Source organism: Bombina bombina, chromosome 2 (assembly GCF_027579735.1).
Source record: "Bombina bombina isolate aBomBom1 chromosome 2, aBomBom1.pri, whole genome shotgun sequence".
Classification (NCBI taxonomy): domain Eukaryota; kingdom Metazoa; phylum Chordata; class Amphibia; order Anura; family Bombinatoridae; genus Bombina; species Bombina bombina.
In genome coordinates, this window is record NC_069500.1 from 893,870,876 (window position 1) to 893,892,979 (window position 22,104).

Consider the following 22,104-nt stretch of genomic DNA (forward strand, 5'->3'; position numbering starts at 1 on the left):
GTCTCTTTGTATTCATCCATTCCACATTCTAAGGGCATTGAAGCTATCAAATTCTTTCTAGTCAATTTCACTGAATATACTTCTGAATTTCAGGCCTATGTTATTCAGATTTTGGATTTCTTGTTCACTCATAATTTCTTTTGCTTTGAGGGCAAGTATTATCTCCAAAGATGTGGTACAGCTATGGGGCTAAATTTGCCCCCTCCTACGCTAATCTCTATCTTGGATGGTGGGAGCTCTACCACATCTTTGGAGATAACAATCCTTACAGATTGCATATACGTTTTTTCAAACGTTTCATTGATGACCTGCTGCTCATTTGGTCGGGACCTGCTGAATGTGTAGCTAAATTTGTTGATTGGCTTAATGTTAATGACATATGCCTGAAATTCACGTTTGAACACAATACTGATACTATTAATTTTCTAGATTTGTGTTTGGTGGGAGATCAGGATGGTACAATACACACAAAGGTGTTTCGTAAACCAGTCTCGGGCAACAAAAAATATTTCCTATGCTGTGGCCAAAGGCCAGTTCTCTCATTTGAAAAGGAATTGCAGCAGGGAACATGACTATCTGAGTGAAGCTGATGAGTTGGAAAAGAGATTAAGAGAATGCAGATATAACAAAAACCACATTAAGGAAGCAAAAACTAAGGTCCATGACATACCTAGGGACAAACTCCTGGAAGATAAGCTAGCCTTGGATGGCAAAAGGGCCTTTAAAGGAGTGCATTTTGTGACCACATATAGTGCTCAATACTCTAAAATCTGCAGTATTGTAAAGAAACATTTTTCATTACTTGCAGCTGATGATCAGCTTAAAGATACTGTTCAGTATGGTCAAAGATGTACATACAAAAAATGTCGTACACTTGGCACCATCCTATCTCCCACACAGCTTGGCCAGAAAGCTCATGGTTATCACACACAGGCATGTTCAGATGTGGCCATCGGAAATGTAAGCCATGCGAATATGTTCAGATTTCAAGCTCATTCACATCAGCTACAACTGGTAGGACATATGATATCAAGGCATGTCTGAACTGCACTCACACACACGTAATATATCTTATTACGTGCGTTAAGTGTAACATCCAATATGTAGGTCTCACCTCTAGAGATATCAACACACGCCTGAAAGAACACATTTCCACTATTGAAAGAGGCAAATCAACCACTCCATTGGTGCAGCATTTCGTTATCCACCATAATAGTAAACTGGACACTTTTAGGTGGATTGCCATTGAGAAAGCTGTACTACCTAAGAGAGGAGGAGATATTGATAGTTTCTTGGCAAAACGTGAGGTGTTCTGGATTTTCCACCTAAAAACCAGAACACCTCAAGGCCTCAATTCCAGATACAAGATAATTAATTTCTGGGAATGATTAGAGATGACATCATGTTTCCAGGATTTTATTAATTTTGAATTATCCTATATATGTCATATTCTGGGGTTTACGTCTATGGCCATATGCAAGTAGCCCATCCATTTACATCATTCCATCTTTTTATGTTTTAACAACTTTAAACATCTCTGTATAGGACGGGGTATATTGCCCCTAGCCTGTTTTGCCCAGATCTTCTTACATATATACATGTATACATATACTCACAGTTCAAATAACTGATATTAATAACTAGTACTGTGTGATACACTATGCACGTATGGGCTGGATTTAGAATTACACTCCAGTTCATATGTCCTAGGGGTTTCCTACAAGATAAGTCTAATAAGCCATTTTTCATTTTTGGCTAATCATTCATGCCCCTAGTAGTGTCTTTACAGTGTATTATGAATATTATGAGATTTTTGTTATGGATATCTTCCAATTGCTTTACATATAATCATACAAGTTTGAAATTTTGTAGTATCTAAGCACTTGTTTAACATATATCTGCATCTGTACTGCATTATATTATCAGTCCTGTGTAGGGATGGGCGAATGTGTAAATTTCCGAATTCGAATGTTAGAACAAATGTTATTACCGAAATTCGATTTATAAATCCGAATGTTAATAAGAACGAATATTCTTAAAAATTCTATAATCGAATGCTATTTACAGTTTTCGAATGTCTCTTTTGAATTTGAATGTTTATAATTATATAAAAAGTCCACTTTCGAAATTTCGAATTTAACATTCTATTTAACAAATACTATTCAGAAGTTCAATAGTTCATGTGGTAGGGAGGGAATCTAGTAAATTGATACATAATAGATACAAATATATAATTTTGAATGTTTCTATATAGAATATTGCATAATTCGAATATTACATTTAAAGAAAGCATTAGAAATACTATTACAAACATATAAATTCAAATTTTTCGAATTTGAATATTGCATAATCCGAATATTACATTTAAAGAAAGCATTAGAAATACTATTACAAATAAAATTCAAATTTTTCTAAACAAATATTTTTGAATGTAATCGTAAAATTCAAAACCGAATATTCGAAAATCGAATGTTAGAATGTTATGTAAACATTTAAAATTTGATTTGAACGAACAAATGTGTTAAAATTCATTTAATTTTTCAAATATTGCGAAACATTCGCCCATCTTTAGTCCTGTGTCTACATTTATAGAAAATCTAGAGATGCTTTCTGTATTATGCTATTGTTATTATGTACCTGGTATGTGCTTAGTTTCACAGCTAGGCATTTAAGTGTTAATGCTATTATGAATCATGTGGGCGTTTCTTGTTTTGATTAACTTTACCCAATCAGGTAACACGTTACCTGTTTTAAGTAACACCCTTGTATCAGCACAGTATGCTACAAATACGGCCTGAGGGCTGAAACATGTCAGCATTGGTGCTTTGCCCTTGTTTTCATTTTGGGATGCTTCCTAATTTTTAATGTTTTTCTACTAATAAAGGACTTTTTATCTTTGCACGGTGTCCCAAAATCTTTGTGTTCGTTCATCTCCACCAGTCACTTGGAGCCACTGTCTACACGTTTTGGTCCGGTCACGGCAGTTACCAGGCATTTCTGTATCCCCTCACCTGTCACGCGTCATACGTGATGTCACATCCGGATCTACCAGGAGTGTGGAGGAGCCCACGCCGGACGAATAGCTTGTCTAGCTACCGAGTAAGTTCTCGTCCGTTTGACACACGGATTATACCCGGCCTTTGATGCGAGTGCTCCCCATTCACACAAGATGCATCTGGAGACTTTAGTCTGAATAGACTCTACAATCAAGGTACGCCTGTTTGAGAAAAGAGGGGGAGAGGGAGCATATATATATAAGTCCTGGGTAGGATTTGACTTCCGATATAGACTGCATACGTTTCTAGGCTGCAGGTTGCACTTTTCTTTCTAAATATTTTCGCTTAATATGTGTATATACACATATTAACACATAAATATATATGTATATAGTCAGTAGGGATGCTCCGAAATTTCAGCCGCAGAAATGTTTTCGCTGAAAAAAATTTTTTATTGGCTTGCAGATTTTCAATTCAGATTCTTTCATTAAATAGTCTAATTATGCACAAAAAAAAACGAAAAAAAAAATATTTGAAAATAATTTGAAAAAAACGACAAGTGCATTCTGGATTTTTGTTTTCGGTCCAGAATTTCCATTTCAGTGCATCACTAATAGTCAGATACATATATATTTAAAAATTTGCTGCCATTGCTGCGCTACTTACCTCTTCACTGTGCAAGGTTCTGATGCCATTTCAGACGGCATCAGAACGAGGCTCCCATTGTAGCCTATGGAAGTGCACTCTCATGAGCGCAAACCTTCCAAGAAATGTGAACGCATTCGCATTGCGGTTAACTTGTAATACCATCACACATTAGCGCATGCTGGTATTACACAGTGGAGCGCTAATACCGCTTTCATGAAAGGGATATATAGCACTCCACTTGTAATCTGGCCCTTAATTTGTGCCATACAAGTCACTGATGACTCTCTGAGAAGGTGTGGTGTTTGAATACTGGTGCATAGGCTTTCATGGGATATGTGCGTATGCCTCTGAAAAACGAATACATACATGAAAGTATATTGCAAAAATACTTATATTTCAAATTGAAACACACATTTTATTTTTAACCTGTCTATCCCTTTAACCCCTTCACTACTGGGACTTTCACAGAAGAACTTGCCTAAAATACCGGAGAATTTTTAGCATTTTTGCTATCACTTCATTTAAAGAGAAGTAGACAACCCAAGGTATTGATCTAGGCCCATTTTGGTATATTTCATGCCACCATTTCGCCGCCAAATACTATCATATATAAAGAAATTGTTATCGTTTCACAAACTTTGGGTTTCTCACTGAAATGATCTTCATACCGCTTGTGCATTCATGGCACAAATGATTGTAAAATGGCTTTGTTTGAACACTGTGTTTATGTCCAGTGCTCTAGTAAGGTCTTGTGTTCAGCTGGGTTGCCTCTCAGCGTTGATTCCAGCTTGTTTCTCTTGTGGCCATTTCAGAGTGTTTTGCATATATGCAAGATAATAGACTGTTTCCAAATAGCTGTGAAATGGTTTCGAAGGTGTCTAAAATGCCCTTTCGAGAACTTATCAAGTGCCTTGCGGTGCTGATTGCGAAAAGTCAAAACTGGCCTCAAAAAGGTGTTGAAAATTTTTGAAAATGGATTATGATCGCAGAGAACTTTTCAGCCGGGATCTGAAAACAAGTTTGCGACAGACAGCCATACTGGGTTTAAGAAGGGCAAGTGGGTACTTTTAGAGCACCCCCCCCAATAAAACACCAAAGTGCATGAGACCTCAGTTTAAAAGAGGGTGACCCCCTCTTTCCTGTATTGGTTTTCACACCCCTGTCATTAGTAGATGATTTCTCCAACATTGGTGTGTCCGGTCCACGGCGTCATCCATAACTTGTGGGAATATTCTCTTCCCCAACAGGAAATGGCAAAGAGCACAGCAAAAGCTGTCCATATAGTCCCTCCTAGGCTCCGCCCACCCCAGTCATTCTCTTTGCCGCTGAACAAGCAGCATCTCCACGGAGATGGTGAAGAGTATGTGGTGTTTAGTTGTAGTTTTTTATTCTACTATCAAGAGTTTGTTATTTTAAAATAGTGCTGGTATGTACTATTTACTCTGAAACAGAAAAAGATGAAGAGTTCTGTTTGTGAGAGGAATATGATTTTAGCAGCAGTAACTAAAATCGTTTGCTGTTTCCACATAGGACTGTTGAGATGAGATAACTTCAGTTGGGGGAAACAGTTGGCAGACTTTTCTGCTTAAGGTATGACTAGCCATATTTCTAACAAGACTGTGTAATGCTGGAAGGCTGTCATTTTCCCCATCATGGGGACCGGTAAGCCATTTTCTTAGTCTCAAACAGAATAAAGGGCTTAATATGGGCTATAAAACTGGTAGACACTTTTATGGGCTAGATCGATTGCTTTATTTGGGCATTTTATACAGTTTGATGTTGAAATTCACACTTTATATCTTTGGGGAACGTTTTTTTACGTCAGGCACTGGTTTAGACACCTTCCCAGTCAGGAAGGGCCTTCTCTGTAGTAGGCAGAGCCTCATTTTCGCGCCATTACTGCACAGTTACTTTTGAGTTCAGTACATGCAGCTGCATGTGTGTGGGTCTGGAAGTAGTTGAAAAGGTTCCTAGAAGGCTTCATTTGGTATCGTATACCCCCCTGGGTTTGGTAAAGTCGCAGCAAAGGCTGTAGCTGGGACTGTAGAGGGGTTAAAACTGTAAACAACTCCGGTTTCGTCATTTTAAGGGTTAAAGGTCTGAAATTTGGGGTGCAATGCTTTGAATGCTTTAAGACACTGTGGTGAAAATTTGGTTAAAATTGAACAATTCCTTCATAGTTTTTCACATATTCAGTAAAAAAGTGTGCCCTGTTTAAAATTTAAAGAGACAGTAACGGTTTTTTTTTAAAACGTTTTTTGTATTTTATTGACAAGTTTAAGCCTGTTTAACATGTCTGTGCCTTCAGATAAACTATGTTCTGTATGTATGGAAGCCAATGTGTCTCCCCCTTCAAAATTGTGTGATAATTGTGCCATAGCGTCCAAACAAATTAAGGACAGTACTGCCACAGATAGTAAAGTTGCCCAAGATGATTCATCAGATGAAGGGAGTAGACATAGTTCTACATCATCTCCTTCTGTGTCTACACCAGTTTTGCCCACGCAGGAGACCCCTAGTACTTCTAGCGCGCCAATGCTTGTTACTATGCAACAATTGACGCAGTAATGGATAACTCCATAGCAAATATTTTATCCAAAATGCCTGCATTTCAGAGAAAGCGCGATTGCTCTGTTTTAAACACTGTAGAGCAGGCGGGCGCTGATGATAATTGCTCTGTCATACCCTCACACCAATCTGAAGTGGCCATGAGGGAGGTTTTGTCAGATGGGGAAATTTCTGATTCAGGTAGAATTTCTCAACAGGCAGAACCTGATGTTGTGACATTTAAATTTAAATTAGAGCATCTCCGCGCACTGCTTAAGGAGGTGCTATCTACTCTGGATGATTGTGACAACCTGGTCATTCCAGAAAAATTGTGCAAGATGGACAAGTTCCTAGAGGTTCCGGTGCACCCCGACGCTTTTCCTATACCCAAGCGGGTGGCGGACATAGTGAATAAGGAGTGGGAGAAGCCCGGCATACCTTTTGTCCCCCCTCCTATATTTAAGAAATTATTTCCTATGGTCGACCCCAGAAAGGACTTATGGCAGACAGTCCCTAAGGTCGAGGGGGCAGTTTCTACACTAGCTAAGCGCACTACTATTCCTATCGAGGATAATTGTGCTTTCAAAGATCCTATGGATAAAAAATTGGAGGGTTTGCTTAAAAAGATTTTTGTACAGCAAGGTTACCTCCTGCAACCTATTTCGTGCATTATTCCTGTCACTACAGCAGCGTGGTTCTGGTTCGAGGAACTAGAAAAGTCGCTCAGTAGAGAGACTCCGTATGAGGAGGTTATGGACAGAATTCACGCACTTAAGTTAGCTAATTCCTTTATTTTAGATGCCGCTTTGCAGTTAGCTAGATTAGCGGCGAAAAATTCAGGGTTTGCAATTGTGGCGCGCAGAGCGCTCTGGCTAAAGTCTTGGTCAGCGGATGTATCTTCCAAGACAAAATTGCTTAATATCCCTTTCAAGGGTAAAACCCTTTTTGGGCCAGAATTGAAAGAGATTATCTCAGACATCACTGGGGGTAAGGGCCACGCCCTCCCACAAGATAGGCCTTTCAAGGCCAAGAATAAGTCTTATTTTCGTTCCTTTCGCAATTTCAGGAACGGACCGGCCTCCAACTCTGCAGCCTCTAGACAAGAGGGTAATGCTTCGCAAACCAAACCAGCTTGGAAACCGATGCAAGGCTGGAACAAGGGTAAGCAGGCCAAGAAGCCTGCTGCTGCTACCAAAACAGCATGAAGGAGTAGCCCCCGATCCGGGACCGGATCTAGTAGGGGGCAGACTCTCTGTCTTCACTCAGGCTTGGGCAAGAGATGTTCAGGATCCCTGGGCACTAGAAATAGTTTCTCAGGGTTATCTTCTTTAATTCAAGGAACTACCCCCAAGGGGAAGGTTCCACATGTCTCACTTATCTTCAAACCGAATAAAGAGACAGGCATTCTTACATTGTGTAGAAGACCTGTTAAAAATAGGAGTGATACACCCAGTTCCAACTGTGGAACAAGGAATGGGGTTTTACTCAAATCTGTTTGTAGTTCCCAAAAAAAGAGGGAACTTTCAGACCAATTCTGGATTTAAAGATTCTAAACAAATTTCTCAGAGTGCCATTGTTCAAAATGGAAACTATTCAAACGATTTTACCTTCAATCCAGGAGGGTCAATTTATGACTACCGTGGATCTAAAGGATGCGTATCTACATATTCCTATCCACAAAGATCATCATCAGTTCCTAAGGTTCGCCTTTCTGGACAAACATTACCAGTTTGTGGCTCTCCCATTCAGGCTAGCCACTGCTCCAAGGATTTTCACAAAGGTACTCGGGTCCCTTCTAGTGGTTCTAAGACCAAGGGGCATTGCAGTGGCACCTTACTTGGACGACATTCTGATACAAGCGTCGTCTCTTTCAAAGGCAAAGGCTTACACAGACATCGTTCTGGCCTTTCTCAGATCTCACGGGTGGAAGGTGAACATAGAAAAGAGTTCCCTGTCTCCGTCGACAAGAGTTCTTTTTTTGGGGACAATAATAGATTCTTTAGAAATGAAGATTTTCCTGACAGATGTCAGAAAGTCAAAACTTCTAAACGCTTGTCAAGTTCTTCACTCTGTTCCACGACCTTCCATAGCTCAGTGCATGGAAGTAGTAGGGTTGATGGTTGCAGCAATGGACATAGTTCCTTTTGCGCGAATTCATCTAAGACCATTACAACTGTGCATGCTGAAACAGTGGAATGGGGACTATACAGACTTGTCTCCAGTGATTCAAGTAGATCAGAAGACCAGAGACTCACTCCGTTGGTGGCTAACCCAGGATCACCTGTCCCAGGGAATGAGCTTCTGCAGACCAGAGTGGGTCATCGTCACGACCGACGCCAGTCTAGTGGGCTGGGGCGCGGTCTGGGACTCACTGAAAGCTCAGGGTCTATGGTCTCGGGAAGAGTCCCTTCTCCCGATAAACATTCTGGAACTGAGAGCGATATTCAATACTCTCAGGGCTTGACCTCAACTAGCAAAGGCCAGATTCATAAGATTCCAATCAGACAACATGACGACTGTTGCTTACATCAACCATCAGGGGGGAACAAGGAGTTCCCTGGCGATGAGAGAAGTGACCAAAATCATAAAATGGGCGGAGGATCACTCCTGCCACCTATCTGCGATCCACATCCCAGGAGTGGAAAACTGGGAGGCGGATTATCTGAGTCGTCAGACATTCCATCCGGGGGAGTGGGAACTCCACCCGGTGATATTTGCCCAGTTGACTCAATTATGGGGCATTTCAGACATGGATCTGATGGCGTCTCATCAGAACTTCAAGGTTCCTTGCTACGGGTCCAGATCCAGGGATCCCAAGGCGACTCTAGTGGATGCATTAGTAGCGCCTTGGGCCTTCAACCTAGCTTATGTGTTTCTACCGTTTCCTCTCATTCCCAGGCTGGTAGCCAGGATCAAACAGGAGAGGGCCTCGGTGATCTTGATAGCTCCTGCGTGGCCACGCAGGACTTGGTATGCAGACCTGGTGAATATGTCATCGGCTCCACCATGGAAGCTACCTTTGAGACAGGATCTTCTAGTACAGGGTCCATTCGAACATCCAAATCTAGTTTCCCTCCAGCTGACGGCTTGGAAATTGAACGCTTGATTTTATCTAAGCGTGGGTTTTTGGATTCTGTGATAGATACTCTGGTACAAGCCAGAAAACCTGTAACTAGAAAAATTTACCATAAAATATGGAAAAGATATATCTGTTGGTGTGAATCCAAGGGATTCTCATGGAGTAAGATCAAAATTCCTAGGATCCTTTATTTTCTTCAAGAAGGTTTGGATAAGGGATTATCAGTGAGTTCTCTAAAGGGACAGATTTCTGCTTTATCTGTCTTGTTACACAAACGACTGGCAGCTGTGCCAGATGTTCAAGCTTTTGTTCAGGCTTTAGTCAGGATCAAGCCTGTTTACAGACCTTTGACTCCTCCCTGGAGTCTGAATTTAGTTCTTTCAGTTCTTCAAGGGGTTCCGTTTGAACCTCTACATTCCATAGATATCAAGATGTTATCTTGGAAAATTCTGTTTTTGGTTGCTATTTCTTCTGCTAGAAGAGTTTCGGAGTTATCTGCTCTGCAGTGTAATCCGCCCTATCTGGTGTTCCATTCAGATAAGGTTGTTTTGCGTACTAAACCTGGTTTCCTTCCAAAGGTTGTTTCCAACAAGAATATTAACCAGGAAATAGCTGTGCCTTCTTTGTGTCCGAATCCAGTTTCAAAGAAGGAACGTTTGTTACACAATTTAGATGTAGTTCGTGCTTTAAAGTTCTATTTAGAAGCAACAAAGGATTTCAGACAAACGTCTTCTCTGTTTGTCGTTTATTCTGGCAAGAGGAGAGGTCAAAAAGCTACTGCTACCTCTCTTTCCTTTTGGCTGAAAAGCATCATCCGATTGGCTTATGAGACTGCCGGACGGCAGCCTCCCGAACGCATCACAGCTCACTCTACTAGGGCTGTGGCTTCCACATGGGCCTTCAAGAACGAGGCTTCTGTTGATCAGATATGTAAGGCAGCGACTTTTGGGAGAAAGGTTTTGCAAGCCGTGGTGCCTTCCGTTTAGGTAACCTGATTGGCTCCCTCCCTTCATCCGTGTCCTAAAGCTTTGGTATTGGTTAAAACAAGTTATGGATGACGCCGTGGACCGGACACACCAATGTTGGAGAAAACAGAATTTATGCTTACCTGATAAATTACTTTCTCCTACGGTGTGTCCGGTCCACGGCCCGCCCTGGTTTTTTAATCAGGTTTGATGAATTTCTTTCTTTAACTACAGTCACAACGGCACCCTATGGTTTCTCCTGTTTTTCTCCTGTCCGTCGGTCGAATGACTGGGGTGGGCGGAGCCTAGGAGGGACTATATGGACAGCTTTTGCTGTGCTCTTTGCCATTTCCTGTTGGGGAAGAGAATATTCCCACAAGTTATGGATGACGCCGTGGACCGGACACACCGTTGGAGAAAGTAATTTATCAGGTAAGCATAAATTCTGTTTTTTTATGCCAATCATATGCCTAATGTATTTAGGGCTAAATTACAAGTGGAGTGCTGGTATTACAAGTTGCAAAAAGTTAAGCACAGGGTATCACATTCACAATATCACAATAACTCTATTGACAATTAAAAAAAAATCTACTCGTGGGCTAACCCCCATCTCAAGAAAACCCCTTACTCTAATAATCCCTAAACTGCCATATCCTCCTACACTTTTAACCCCACTACACTTTTAACACCTAATCCACCACCTCCCCCATTGCAAACTTCCCCTCTACACTATTAACCCCTAATCTGCCATAACCCCCATTGCTATTAACCTCCTACACTATTAGCTCTTAAATTACCCAACCCTCATCACAATACACCCCTAACCTATTAACCCCTAATCCACCACAGCCCGCACCACAATAACCCATACACTATTTAACCCCTAAACCGCCGTTACTCCCACCGCAATAACCCCTACACTAAATAACCCCAAGACCCCTAAGACTAAAAACACTACCAGTAAAAATTAAAAGAAAACATTACCAAAAATAAAAAACACTACTAAATAAAAACTATCCTAAAACTAAAGTACTCCCTAAAAAAAATCCTATTCTAAAACTGAAACCTACTCTAAAAATCTCCCTGAAAAGAGCATTTGTTGGGCAGTGCTCTAGTTGAACTTATTATAGCTCTTGTGCACAAAAAATATATCCTAAAATAAAAGCCCCCTTAAAAATCCTATACTAAAACTAAAATAACCCCACAATTAAAAAAATCTTAAAAAAAAACTAATCCTAAAATCGCCCTGAAAATGTCATTTGTCGGGCAGTGCCCTAGTTTAAGTGATTATAGCTCTATTGCAAAAAAAGTGATCTTCGCTTTATCAAAAAGTGATCTTAGCTCTTTTGCAAAAGAAAATCAACCCTACCTCCCCCCAAAAAACCTTACGCTAAAACCCCCAAAATGTAGACATATCATATTAAATCCAGCTCTTTTGGGGGCAGGAAGCACTCCTCGATCTTCTTGGGCGGTCCTCTTCTGATCTTCCACCCCATCCTTCTTCATGCTGTCACCTCAGCAACTGAAGATTTAAGCAAGGTTCCCCTTTATATAGGGGTGCCCTTGCATTTCTATTGGCTGATTTTTTAAATCCAATTCAAATCAGCCAATAGTATTAAAGCTTTTTTTTATTGGCTGATTTGAATTGGAATGCAAGAGCACCCTATATAAGAGGGAACATTGCATTTGAAGGGATACTAAACCCAATTTTTTTTCCTTTCATGATTTAGGCAGAGCATGCAATTTTAACTAACTTTGTAATTTACTCCTATTATCAATTTTTCTTTGTTCTCTTGGTATCTTTATTTGAATGGAAGTTTAGGAGCCGGACCATTTTTGGTTTAGAACCCTGGATAGTGCTTGCTAATTGGTGACTACATTTACACACCAATTAGCAAGCAGTACCAAGGTGCTGAGCCTAAAATGGTCTGGCTCTTTAGCTTTAATTCCTGCTTTTTGTATAAAGATTCAATGAGAATGATAAATTGATAATAGGAGTAAATTAGAAAGTTGCTTAAAATTGCATGCTCTATCCAAATCATGAAAAAAAAATGTGGGTTTAGTATCCATTTAATCTTCAGTGTGCTGCAGTGACAGCATGAATAAGGATCAGGTAGAAGATCAGAAAATACCTGCCAAAGAATATCAAGGAGCTCCACCATGGACTTGCTACTGCCCCCCAATGGAGCCAGATTCAAGACTTTAGAGTTTAGCATTAGGTTTTTTTGGGGGGGTGGTTAGGATAGATTTTTTTGCAACATAGCTAAGATCCTTTTTTACAAAAGAGCTAAGCACTTTTTGGCAAAAGAGTTATAATCACTTAAAGGGACACTGAACCCAAATGTTGTCTTTCTTGATTCAGATAGAGCAAGCAATTTTAAGCAATTTTCTAATTGACTCCTATTATCACATTTTCTTCATTCTCTTGGTATCTTTATTTGAAAAGCAAGAATGTAAGTTTAGATGCCGGCCCATTTTTGGTGAACAAAACCTGGGTTGTTCTTGCTGATTGGTTGATAAATTCACCCACCAATAAACAAGTGCTGTCCAGAGTTCTGAACCAAAAATTGGCTGGCTCCTTAGCTTAGATGCCTTTTTTTCAAATAAAGATAGCAAGAGAACGAAGAAAAAATGATAATAGGAGTAAATTAGAAAGTTGCTAAAATTGCATGCAGTGGCGTCACTAGGGTTGGTGCAGTAAGTTATAGTGTCATCCCACCCCCCAGTAATGTTTTTTTTTTACTGCAAGAAGAAGATTTCATAGAAAAGGCAGACAGAAAGCAGACACACACACAAAACACACACACAAAACACTCAGGCACACACACCAACACTTAAACACACACACACAAAAACACTCAGGCACACACAAACACACACACTCAGGCACACACACAAAAACACTCAGGCACACACACAAAAACACTCAGACACACACACACAAAAACACTCAGACACACACACACAAAAACACAGACGCACACACAAAAACTCAGACACACACACATACAAAATATGTAAACTGCACTGCATTAATTATAAAGCTCACGCCTAGAGCTGCTCCCTGGCTTAGCAGAGCATCAAATTAAAGATAAACAGTGCACTCTAAAAATAAATCACTAAAGAAAAGTGTGCAAACTATGAAAATTCTGCTCTCTGACTCTGTTCCAAGTCTGTCAGTGCACAGCCCCGGGCCGTGTGCCTACCGCTTCTTATGGCCAATCACCTCTGCACTCTGCCCAACCCCAGACCCCGCCCGCCCTCCCCTCCTACCTCTTCAGTGTGCACTTAGTGTACCATAACCGTACCGGTCTGGTGGGCATCATACGTGGCTCCTTCACTTTTTAGAGACCATGTCAGACAGTCATGCGGTCATGTGCCAGGCATCCCCCTCACGATTTCCCTGTTCCCGTTTAGAGAGACAGCACAGCAGTGAGTGACTCCACTGCTCCACACGTCACTGAGCAGGGAGCACAGATAGGCAGGCAGGTTTAGGCTAGCAGCGCAACTTCGCAAGCCCTGTGGCACGCCCACAACATTCATAGTAAAATTGGGCAGGGGAGGAGCAAAGTACAAACAAGCAAAAGCAGCCAGGAAAACTATTTGTGGAGATTGCGGCGCGGGCTCAAGGGGCAAAAAAATTAAAGGGACATGAAACCCACTTTTTTCTTTCATGATTTAGAAAGAGAATGCAATTTTAAACATCTTTCTAATTTACTTCTATTATCTAATTTGTTTTATTCTCTTGATATTCTTTGCTGAAAAGCATATCTAGATATGTCCAAAAGATGCTGATTGGTTGCTGCACATAGAAGCCTCGTGTGATTGGCTCACCCATGTGCATTGCTTTTTATTCAACTAAGGATATCTAAAAAATGAAGCAAAATAAATAATAGAAGTCAATTGTAATGTTGTTTAAATTTGTATTCTCTATCTGAATCATGAAAGAAAGATTTTGGGTTTAGTAACCCTTTAAGTGTGTCTACAACTTCCCCAGTCCACTAATGTTCACAACTGCTGGCCCCTCTAATAAAAAAAATCTATGCACCCCCCGCACCCCCCTAGTGACGCCACTGATTGCATGCTCTATCTGATTCAGTGTCCCTTTAAACTAGGGCACTGCCCAAAAAATGCCCTTTTCAGGGCGATTTTTGGATCAGGTTTTTAAAGATAGTCTTTTTATTTGTGGGGTTATTTTAGTTTTAGTATAGGTTTTTTACGGGCTTATTTGTTTTAAGGGTACTTTAGTTTTAGGATAGAGCTTTTTAATTGTTTTTTTTTTATTTTCGGTAATTATTATTTTTATTTTTTTTTACTGTTAGTATTTTTTTTATTTTTTGTATCTTAGGGGGTCTTAGGTTAGGGCCTTAGGGGGGTTAACTGTTAGGGGTTTAATAGAGTAGGGTGTATTGCGATGTGGTAAATGGCAGTTTAGAGGTTAAGTAGTTTAGGGGTTATTGCAGTTTAGGGGTTACTAGTGTAGTGGGGTAGTTTGCAATGGGGCATGTGGCGGTTTAGATGTTATAAGTGTAGCGGGATATTTTGCAGTGTGGGATGTGGTAGATTAGGGTTTAGGTAGTGTAAGAGGTATTGCGGTGGGGGAAATGGCGGTTTAGTGGTTAATAGTGTAGCAAGGTAGTTTACGATAGGGTTATGGCGGATTAGGGGTTAATAATGTAGCAGTGTATTTTGCCATGGGGGATGTAGCAGATTAGGGGTTAATAGTAGGAATGGGTGAAGTGGTGAAAGGGCAATTTGCTTGGTAGAACGAATAGTACTGTGGACATTTGTTTTTGACAATCGAATATTGTTAAGAACGAAAATCCATTAAAGTTTGGTAATCGAATGTTACTTTCATTTTCAAATGTTCCTAATTAGATTGAATATCCACGTTTGAAATTTTGAATGTAACAAATTCTATTCAGAAGTTTAATAGTTCATGTGGTAGGGAATTTAGTAAATTGATACATAATAGATACAAATATATTGATTACATTTTTCTATTTCGAATATTGCTTAATTTGAATATTACATTTAAAGAGAAAATTAGAATTATTATTGCAAATCTATTAATTCAAATTTTTCTATTTTGAATATTGCATAATTGGAATATTACATTTAAAGATAGCATTAATAATATTATTAAAAATATATCGATTTAATGTTTTCTAATTTTGAATATTGCATAATTAAAATCTAAACAAATTTTAATACATTAATTTGTTTGTTTCAAATTTCAAAACAAATTAATGTGTTAAAATTTGTTTCATTTTTTGAATGTTGCAAAACATTCGCCCATCCCTAGTTAATAGTGCAACGGGGTATTTTGCGATGGGGGATGTGGCAGACTAGAGTTTAAGGGTGGATAGTGTAGGTTGTGAAACTTAATTTTAATGGGTTTTCTTTTGTGTTTAGTGCAACTTTTTTCAAGCGCAAAACCTTTACGCTTCAAGCTTGCATAAAAAGTTTGAGTGTAAAATGCAATTGCGTTTGAGTGATGGCATTTACTTTCAACTTGTAATATGAGCGTAAGTTAACACAATTGTGATATTGCAATATCGCGCTGGCGTTAACGTTACCGCTCCACTCATAATCTAGCCCTTACTCTATAGGGGACAGTGGTTGCAATATAACACAATATCACAAATTCTCCACAAATGTGACTTGTATGGGAGGGTTGCAAGAAAAAAGCCACTCCCCAAGAAAGGCCACATGCAGTCACAACTGAGCTTTGCCTTAACACACCTAGGAGATTCTGAGGCCACATGGAAAAATGTGTTATGGTCAGATGAGACTAAAATTGAATTATATGGCCTCAACACCAAACGATATGTCTGGAGGAAATCCAATACAGCTTACCATTCAAATAACACCATACCTACAGTAAAGCATGGAGGTGGTAATATCCTATTATGGAGGTGTTTCTCTGCATCAGGCACTGGAGCACTTGTCAGGATAGAAAGAATAATGGATGGGGTAAACAATCTGCTGCCCTCTGCCAGGAATTTGTCAATGGGAAGAAGGTTTACCTTCCAACATGACAATGACCCAAAGCACACAGCAAAAGTGACCATATAGTGGTTGAAGGAGAAATAGCTGAATGTCCTTGCATTGCCTAGTCAGAGCCCAGACTTAAACCCCATTGAATATCTGTGGCATGACTTGAAGAATGCAGTCCACAAACGGTCACCATTAAATGTAGCGGAACTGGAGCAGTTCTGCAAAGAAGAGTGGGCAAATATTGCACAGTCTAGCAGGCCCATTTATCAAAGGGCTTGCGGACCTGATCCGACACTGCGGATCAGGTCCGCAAGACCTCGCTAAATGCGGAGAGCAATACGCTCTCCGCATTTAACATTGCACCAGCAGCTCACAAGAGCTGCTGGTGCAACGCCGCCCCCTGCTGACTCGCGGCCAATCGGCCGCCAGCAGGGAGCTGTCAATCAACCCGATCGTATTCGATCGGGTTGATGTCTGGCGATTCCTGTCCGCCTGTTCAGAGCAGGCGGACAGGGTTATGGAGCAGCGGTCTTTAGACCGCTGCTTCATAAGTTGTGTTTCTGGCGAGTCTGAAGACTCGCCAGAAACACGGCCCTTCAAGCTCCGTACAGAGCTTGATAAGTGGGCCTGTTAATGTGCAAAGTTAGTAGAGACATATCTCAACAGACTAAAGGCTGTAATTAAAGCAAAAGGTGGTTCAAAAAAATACTGACCTTTTTGCAAGTCAGTGATTCTGTTTTTGAATTGTCTTTATTTTTGCCTGACATGTTGGTGTTATTTCTTTCACTTGGATGTTATAAGTTGCACTGAGTAATTACAACTGGATAAACAAAAACTGTGTCTGTCTTTATTTCAGGCGGCATTCTTTTCAATACCATCATTGTAGTCCCTTTGCTGCCAGTAAAAAAAAAAAATGCATTTATTTTGCTACACCGGCTGTAGTAGTACAGACTAGTTATTTGATTTGACTGCTGCCGTATCTGTAAAGGATCAAGACTTTGGTAGTCCATAAAAATTGAGCTGCCATACAGGGGACTTTAAAAATCGAAATTTAAGTATTGAGTCCAGTTTTCTTTATAATGCGTTTTACTGGATAGCTTGCTGCCTACTTACATGCTGCTGAATCAATTAGGTTCAGTTTAAGAAAGGCCATTAATTCCTGGCCTGATTATGGCCTTCTGTTCTATCACAAACAGCACAATTAAAAAAGATCCATTAGTGTATTTTGCTGCTTATTAAAAAAGAAATTCAACAAATCAATCAGGCCTGTATTCATAACTCCCAATATTTCCAAGACATATTTCTGGGAAATCAGGGGACAGGAAGGTGAGGGGGATGTATGGCTTTGCCAATCAAACACTGGTGGTTGCATACCCACATCAGCAGGGGTGGGGTCACTGACGTTCTTTCAACAGAGTGAGCGTGTATTTGGTGGGGTTGGGTATGAGTCCAGCATGTTGCAGAGTCAGGGCAGACCATTAAAACCTTGACATATGCCCTGACGAGGGCAGCTGTATTAAGGACAGCAGGCAGAGCTCTCAACTTGTGATAATCCTGCAAGAGGTGTCCTGTATATGGAAAACACACGCCTAATGCTACCACAGTGTGACAAATACGTTTTTAACATGTACATTTTAAAATGTGTGTGTTTTTTCCCCCTGCAATTTAACTTATATGTGTGTTTGGATATTTCTACTTCAGCTGTGGAAAGAGTCAAGGGAGCCGATTTAACAATGTCCGCTGCACATCGATAAATGACGACATCAGCATCATCAATTCACACTTTTCTTTTGTGTGATCCTTTGGTATTGCACCATAATCAAAATTTCAAAGTAAACTTCCTTAAACTGAGAAGGAAAATAAAGTGACTGTTCCTGTAAATCCCAGATGCTTGCTCTTGATCTTTATTTATGTTTTTTAAATTGTTTTTATTAAGGAAATATAATACCAACAACATATGTAATACACAATATAGTACACGAATCCTTATTGTTTTACATTTTCTTCTTGACAAAGAAGATAAACAACATGACAATTTCAAACTGCTAAAATAAGCTCAGATGGAGGAGGCTGCAGAGGTTAGCCAACTCCACTGGGAAATAAATCAAAAGCATCAAGTATTATGATCAGAGAGAGAGAATAGGGGATTTCACCCCTATCCTGATTCATTATCCAGGGATCAAACAGAAAGATTCAGGCATAAGTATAATTACAACATACAATATGTATACATTTTCCATATTTTATCATAGGGGTAATGGTAGTAATTGAATAGTTTAGATACAGCGAAACCCTTGTAATAACACCATCTAGATATGTTGTATGATAAGAGAGGGAAGATGGAAGAAAGGAGAGAGAGGGATAGAAGCAGGGAAGGGGTAGAAGAGAAAAAAAAATGGGAGGAGGGGGATGAGGCGGTCAGCGACAAAGGGTGCAGAGGAAGTATAGACTATCATGAGGGTGTGGAGGAAGACTAGACTGTCATGGAGAATTCAAATGAGGCTCCTAGACTGATACCAGGTTTCCCATATTGCCCAGTATTTGTCCATGCGATCTATCCCATTGAAAAAGCCCTTTTCCATGTTGGCTAAGTAGTTAGTCAATTGAATGACCTGGTCAATGTTTGGGGTCTCCACCTGTTTCCAGGATCTAGCTATGCACACCTTAACTGTGGTAAGAATAGTAACAACTAGAGCCTTTTAAGGTTTCTTAAGGTCTCTAAATCCAATATGTAGGAGTGCAAGAGTCGGGGCTGTAGTTAATATCAAACCCAGGTCAGAGAGCAGAGAAAAGACTCGCCTCCAAAGGGAGGAAATCTTTGGACAAGTCCACCATATGTGTAGATCCGAACCAGATTGTCTGCAATCTCTCCAGCAGAGTGGGGAGGCCGCTGGATAGATTTTGGCCAATTTGTGGGGAATCAGGTACCATTTTTAAAGAACCTTGAAATACGTCTCCAAATATGTAGTAAACTGTATGGAGTATTTAGTCAGTATAGTAGCACATTCTACATCTTGGCACGTAATCAGAACATTCATCTCTCGTCCCCAGGCTTTAATTTGCCAAGGTACGTCTTCACTATAGTCTTTGAGCAAGGCGAGATGGTGGTTTGTAAGTGGCTTAATTAATTTGCTCCCCATTTTCCAATGTTTTTCCCAATTGGTACATTCCCTCAAATGATCTTTATTTTTTTTTTATTTTTTTCAAATAAAGCTTTATTGATGTAAATATAATCATACAATAAATGTGGTCAAGAAAGAAAATAAGCAGAATCACAGTATATGCAGCACAATTACCGTATAACATAACAGTCAAAGTATGAATATATCAAAAATAAAATATTGGAAGGTCTCATCCCAAACATCGATGGGGCCTTCTTGAAATGGTTATAATTTTCACATTTTTTTTCTTATATGATCTCATTCTTTCTAGAGCTCACACACACGGGGCTCTAGACTTTTGTTAAATCCATGTTTTCTAGGGATGGAATATTCAGCATATATTAGCTATTGATTTTGTTAATCATTAAATTGAGTAGTTACAGAAGAGAAAGAGAAGGAGGGGTAATAGTAGGACAAACAGATAAGGAGAAAGAGAAAAAACAAACAAAAAAAACCTTCAGTTCCTAAACTTATTCCGTTCCAAATTGCCACCATATAATCATGAGTTTCTAGTTTTTGGATTTTGAGATAATGGTATCTCTCCAATGTGAGCAGGTCAGAGACCTGTTGTCTCCATTCTTCCGCAGATGGCACCTCTAGGGATTTCCATCTCTTAGGGATGAGCTTCTTAACTCCAGTTAGCATAATCAGTAATAGGGCCAGTTTGGTTTTGTCTCTAATCCTAGGTAATGAACAAAACAAAAGGCTTTCAGGAGTTTGCGGAAACAGTATTTGCAGAATATCTGAAATTGAGGTTAAAACCTCTGACCAATATGCCTGTAACCTCGGGCAGGACCGCCAAATGTGGAGGAGTGTACCCTCCTCACCACACCCTCTCTAGCATATACTGTTCAGAGTGGGATATATTTTGTGAAGCCTTGACGGGGTGAGGTATCACCTGCACAAAAATTTCAGGTGGATTTCTTGAATGGCAGCGGACACAGAGGAGCGTTTAGTTAGTAAGAAGGCTTTTCTCCAAGATTCAAAATCAATGTCTTGAGTCAGTTCTCTGCTCCAGGATAAGGTGTATGACGGGAGAGTTGTGGTGTCTAATATGGAAGTGAATTTGTATAATAAAGATATTAAATGTCTGGGGGTCGTCAATGAAAAATGATCTTTATTTTTTAATTAAAAAACTGCACAAGGCAGTATTTTGGGGGTAAAGCTGGCGGGAGTGGGTGTTAGAAAATAAACAGAACTGAAAAGTGCATTTACATTGCGGACTATGGGAACTGTGTGTTCCCAGTAAATATTTACACTTGCAGGCCACTTTATTAGGTACACGTTACTAGTGCAGGATTGGACCCCCTTTTGCCTTTAGAACTGCCTTAATGTTGGAAACATTCCTCAGAGATTTTGGTCCATATTGACATAATAGCATCACACAGTTGCTGCAGATTTGTCGGCTGCACATCCATGATGTGAATATCTCATTCTACCACGTACCAAAGGTGCTCTATTGGATTGAGATCTAGTGACTGTGGAGGCTATTGGAGTATAGCGAACTCATTGTCATGTTCAAGAGTTTGAGATGATTTGAGCTTTGTGACATGGTGCATTATCCTGCTGGAAGTAGCCATCAGAAAATGGGTACAATGTAGTAATATAAGGATGGACATGGCTAGCAATAATACTCAGGTAAGCCGTGGCATTTAAACAATGCTCAATTGGTACTAGGAGGCCCAAAGTGTGCCAAGAAAATATCCCCCCTACCATTACACCACCAGCCTGAAACGTTCATACAAGGCAGGATTGATCCATACTTTCATGTTGTTTATGTCAATTTCTGACCCTACCATCTGATTATCGCAGCTGAAATCGAGACTCAGCAGACCAGGCAACATTTTTCCAATCTTCTATTGTCCAATTTTGGTGAGCCTGTGTGAATTGTAGCCTCAGTTTCCTGTTCTTAGCTGACAGGAGTGGCACCCGGTGTGGTCTTCTGCTGCTGTAGCCCATCTGCAATGTGTTCAACGTGTTGTGCGTTCAGAGATGGTATTCTGCATACATTGGTTGTAACAAGTGGTTTTTTGAGTTACTGTTGCCTTTTTATCATCTCGAACCAGTCTGCCCATTCTCCTCAGACCTCTAACATCAACAAGGCATTTTCGTCCACACAACTGCCGCTCACTGGATATTTTATCTTTTTCGGACCATTCTCTGTAAACCTTAGAGATGGTTGATCAGCAGTTTTGAAATACTCAAGCCCGTCGGGCACCAACAACCATGCCATGTTCAAAGTCACTTAAATCCCCTTTCTTCCCCATTCTGATGCTCGGTTTGAACTTCACCAAGTCGTCTTCATCACATCTAGATGCCTAAATGCATTGAGTTGCTGCCATGTGATTGGCTGATTAGCAATTTGTGTTACAAAGCACTTGAGCAGGTGTACCTAATAAAGTGGCCGGTGAGTGTATGTATATGCTTATATACATATATATTTATGTGTTAATATATACACATATTAAAACATGAACATATACAGTGGGGCTAAAAAGTATTTAGTCAGCCACCAATTGTGCAAGTTCTCCCACTTAAGAAGATGAGAGAGGCCTGTAATTTTCATCATAGGTATACCTCAACTATGATAGACCAGATGTGGAAACAAATCCACACAATCACATTGTCCGATTTGGAAATAATTTATTTGCATATTATGGTGGAAAATAAGTATTTGGTCACCTACAAACAAGCAAGATTTCTGGCTC